Genomic DNA, 4,854 nt, shown 5'->3' on the forward strand with positions numbered 1-4,854 from the left:
TTTATCAATACTTAGGAAGATTAGATTCTGTAAGGGAGGAGGAGTGCTTAGCACATAGAACACTCACTTCCATTCCTCCCTCCCTCCTCCTTTCTTTCTAATATTGATCAAAGGCTGCAGTTGGGTCAAGTCTAGTGCTGGGTCCTGGAGGGATAGTTCGAACAGCCCATGTCCTTTACTCTCTCGAGACCTCAAGCCTGCCGTTTTACAGGGAGGTGGGCAAAAACAATGATCCTAGAATCATCTCATTCCCCTGGGGTACCAGGGGAGGTTTATTTATTATTTCCTCTGATATGGCTTCTGCCTCCTCCCTGATTCTGGAGAGAGCAGTGATTCTTATTGGCAGGTGGAATCAGAGCAACTTTGTCATCTATTACACTTTCCTTGGTATGTTATGTGCTCAAAACACTGACCCAGGCAGAGGCCCAGAGAAGTAGAAATATTTACCCAAGGTCACACAGGGAGTAAGCAACTAAGCCAGGATTTGAATAAGATGTATCTGACCCAAACCCCACAGAAAGGCAGCAGCATTCTAAACGTAGGCAACTGTGATGGGTTCTAAGTCCCTACTCTGAGCTTATATCTCCAGCCTGCCATTAGTGTGCAACGGTCTCTAGCGTTGGACCCAACATTGGGTACAACATTCCCAAAATGGCGGTCTCTCTTTTCAACACCACTCTGGGAAATGTTTGGCATTGTGACTCTCTCCTCCCTCAAGATCCCCTATTCCTTTGACCTTCTTGTTAGAAAGGGTGGTGAGTTATCTTGCTTTCCCTGTGGATGTGCTACCCTTTATCAAAGTCCCCTGTTAAGCAAGATGCCTGAAGTCAAATGGGCCACTGTAGAGGAGGGCTGAAGTGCAAGGAGGAGCCGCCTTCTCAGCTTCCATACTGAGTACTTGCTCTGTCTGCTTTCCTGCTGGGCACACCTAAAACAGCATGATCTTTGAGTCAGCTAGAATCAGGCAAGGATGCACAGGCACCAATGTGCACTGAACACCTCCTAGATTCCAGGCTCGGTTCACATGTGGCTGTGCTTTGAACCTTCACCACTCTTCTCCAAGGCAGGTCTTATTAGCTCCATTTTTCAGATGAGGCAACTGGGGCTTAGAGAGGGTCTATACTTAGAAGCACAGAACTAAGTACAATCCCTTGATCTTGTGCCCATGTGATCAAGTTTTGAGCCACAATAGGCAAGACCTGTGACTACCCCTATGAACATCATGTGATTAGATTCAGTCTCTTACACATGCCATTTACAATATTTTGGGGTTCCTAGTGTTTCAGGACCCAGGGCTGTGCTATGACCCCTACCTCTGTAAATTCCCCTGAACATGATCATCATGACATTCATGAACGTCATGAATAGGACACTGTTGAGTTCAGAGTCCTGAAGGCTCCATTGGAGACCTACCCATTCCAGCCTCTACCATCTCACTGACCAAAATTCTTAAGAGTCATGGCCCAAGGACAGTAAGGAATCCAGCAAACATGCCCTCATCCTCCTCAGACTTCTACAGCTTGTCCGAACGCACATTGTATAAGACCACTATGGTGGGCACGGGTCGTTTCTAACTTGCAGCTCTTCTTTTGTGATTAGCATATTTATTTTCCATTGAGGAATATGGCAGATTGGAACACCACTTCTAATTCTTCATTCCCACATAACAGGATTATCCATCATAACCATTACCTCTTGGGTTTGCAATGCTTCTCAATAGATCAGCTGGAGATTATCTCCTTATGGCGTTGTTGTTGAACTTAGTCAAGACACTTGCATTGACCACTGGGAGGTGGGTGGGCATGAGGTGAGCAGAGGCTCTAAATGTGCTTTTGTGGTTCAGTCTTGTGTCCTCCTGTTATCTGAGATGAGAAAAGCACATCTTCTGGTCCACAGGGGATGAGGAGCACATGGCACAGACCCAACTCGACCCGCAGCCTGGAGCCAAGCCCAGGCAGCCCCAGCAGGAGCACGATTTATCCTCAGAATCATGAGCAAGAAAAAAAATGCTTGTTAGTGTAAGCCACTGGGTTTGGTGGTTGTTACACAGAATTAGTGCAGTAATTGCCAATTTCTACACAGAAGCATCCCCCTTCCACTTGCACTTGTTTGCTGGGCTTGACATCACTCAAGGAGGAGACTGTGACCCAGCTGCAGTCAGTAGGTGAGTCTGTGCTGGTGGCTCTCCATTTGCCAACCCCCCCACCACCTACTCTCTGCCCACCTCCTGCGTGCTCCAAGCTCAGGGCCCCTTCCTCATTTGTGGTCTCTCGTGGACTGGTAACACTATTATTTTTCCTTGCTCCCCAGGCCAGTCAGCAGCTAGAGACTCTCCCCATGCCCGTACCAGCTGCCTCAGTGCCCCCGTTGGCTCCCCAACTCATTCCACATCCCTGTGAACCGACCTTGAATCCCAACACCCCCCCCCACCGCATGTCCCCTCTACTTCCAGCTAGGATTTGGCCCAATCCAGTGCGATGTTCCTAGATGCTCTTTGGGCAAGTTACTTAAACGTATTTTTTTTCCCCCAATTGACAAAATCAGGATTATACTGTTGTGAGAGAGATATCGGATCATGCACTGTCAATGCCTTGCCTTGCACTTAACCCGGGGAGGTTACAATACAGGTTAATTCTCCCTGCGCTGCTTGCTATGAACAGCATCTAATGTAGTTCCGGGCACACACTGAAGCTTTAATAAATATTTGTAGTTTGAAAATCCCTATGGTAGATTTTCTTCCTTTGACCTTTTGCTTGTTTTCCCTCTTGAAATAGCAGAATAAGGCCCCTAGTGCCATGGTGACTGTCTCTATAGAAATCCATAGCTTGTTCCGAGCACACCTACGGATGCCAGTGGGAGGCTGGCATAGATTTAGACCAATAGAGAGAAGGCATGCTTAGCCTTGTCCTGGTTACAAAGAACATTTTTTTTTTCTTTCAAATGGACCTTCCTGTCCCCGATTCAGCATCACCTAGCTCTCCCCTAATGTGGGTTAATTTTTCAGCAGCTCCTAGAAAGAGTATATTTCCAGTCTCTCCTGGGACAGACAGAGGAGTTTCAAGCAGGGTAAAGCCAAGTTTTGGTGGAGAATATTTGGAGCCTGCTAAAGAGGCAGGCTGCTCTAATGGCATTTGTGCCAGGAGCGGGGCGGGGGTGTTGGGGGTGGGACTGTGTTTGGTTGGAACAGGTAATCCTTCTGGGCACTGTAATCTGAGGTTAGAAACAGGCTTGTGTTGCAACCAGAAATCCCTGCTGTTCTGGCCTTTTCTTTTGTCAGGCTTGCCGGACAGCTTGGGAATATATTGGTTTGGGAATGAGGGTCCTTTACTGAAACCAAGGAGGGCCTCTGTCCCTTTAAGAGGGTCCTTAAAGAGGGACAGTCGGAGAATCAGAGATGAAGGCCAGATGGCCAGTAAACAGGACGGCAGTGAGTTAGGGAGACGACCAGCTGGGCTGTCTGCTTTAGTCACCTTGTGGTGGTGAAGACTTTGGTCAGTGGCTGCAGTTGGAGATCTGGTGAGGGTTGGACACCCTGATCCACGGCTCTCTGAATAGTCTAACTGGCCCCACCTCCTCAGAGTTCTAGACCCAGGAAGCAGTGGGAAGCCATAGAAGTATGGGCTGTGAGGCCAGATAGGTCTGGATTCAAAGCCTAGCTCTGCTCCCTGGACAGTGATATAATCTGTCTGGACTTCATTTCCTCATCTGCAAAATGGGATGAAAATCCCATCTCCCAGGTACACTGTGAGGTGAGTACAGATAATATGAGTTGAGTTCAGTGCCTGGGGAAAAGGAGGTACCCAAGGAATCTTGGTCTCCCCCCTCTACTCTGGAGAGCATATTAATAACTTTTTAATAAGAAGGGCATAACAAGAAGTGAAAATCTCTGAGAGTCTGGAGTCTTGGCAATTTGAAAACGAAATCCCCAAATCCTGCTTATTCAATAGCTTACTGAGAATGTGAGTATATCACTTAGGACTAGTATCCGCTATCTGTAACAGAAAACCCAGATTATGGTGCCTTAAAAAAGATAAGGATTTACTTTTCTCTTGTACAAAAGCAGTTCTGATGCAAATAGTCAAGGACTGGCTCCCGGGTGATCCCCTCCAAGGAGCCGAGACTCCTTCTATCTGTGTTCTGCTATCCTTAGAATGTAGTTTACATCACTGAGGTCATTGTGTGGCCTTAGAATGCTGCTCAGCTTCAGCCATTAGGCCACATTCCAGGCACAGAAAGGAAAAGGAGAAGTTTAAGAGTGTTTACCTCTTAGATGAGTCAGCACTTAAAAAAAAAAAAAATGACAAAAAGGTCCACCCGGTGACTTTCAGCTTATTGGTCACCCCCTAAAGCAAGGGAGGCTGGGAAATGTACTGGGCGGGTAGACACTCCCAATAGGAGAATGTCGTCCCTGCCATATGTAGCCAGTACCGCAGCTTCTTTCCTTTCACGGGGCAGGTCTGCCTGGACCAACATCGAGAGTATTTTCCCCGGGAACAAGAACGCATCTTGGTTTTCTGCCTTCTCTACCATCGGTTCTCACCCAGCAGACCAGCTATTTCTGGAAAGGCCACTCACTGGTTGAGAGTGATATCAGAGGGTTGTGGTAGACAGCTGACTTCACAAGCAGAGATCCTGGCTGCATGTCTTACTGGCCGGCTGTCCCTGGGTGGGTTACTTAACTGCACTCCTTCAGAGAGCACGGATTCCTATAAGCACCAGTGAGATGCATAAGGCAGGACCTCCAGCAAGGGCCTGGTGCTAAACGGGTTGTAAGCAAAGGTGACCCTGTCCTGCCCCTTGCAACCTCCCATTGCCCACCCACACGCTGATGTTAGTAAATCAGACACATCCAAC

General features: G+C 47.8%; 1 long non-coding RNA gene across 1 annotated transcript; it reads right to left on the bottom strand.

Moving 5' to 3' along the window:
• Window positions 1–589: 589 nt before the first annotated feature.
• On the bottom strand, window positions 590–4,149 carry LOC116864332. The gene is made up of 3 exons (XR_004381997.1): window positions 4,043–4,149; window positions 1,693–1,981; window positions 590–928 (listed from the first exon to the last, which is right to left on the bottom strand). It is a non-coding gene; the product is annotated as an uncharacterized LOC116864332 (long non-coding RNA).
• Window positions 4,150–4,854: the final 705 nt, after the last annotated feature.

This window comes from Lontra canadensis, unplaced genomic scaffold, assembly GCF_010015895.1.
Source record: "Lontra canadensis isolate GAN:19392208 unplaced genomic scaffold, GSC_riverotter_1.0 scaffold5, whole genome shotgun sequence".
Lineage (NCBI taxonomy): Eukaryota > Metazoa > Chordata > Mammalia > Carnivora > Mustelidae > Lontra > Lontra canadensis.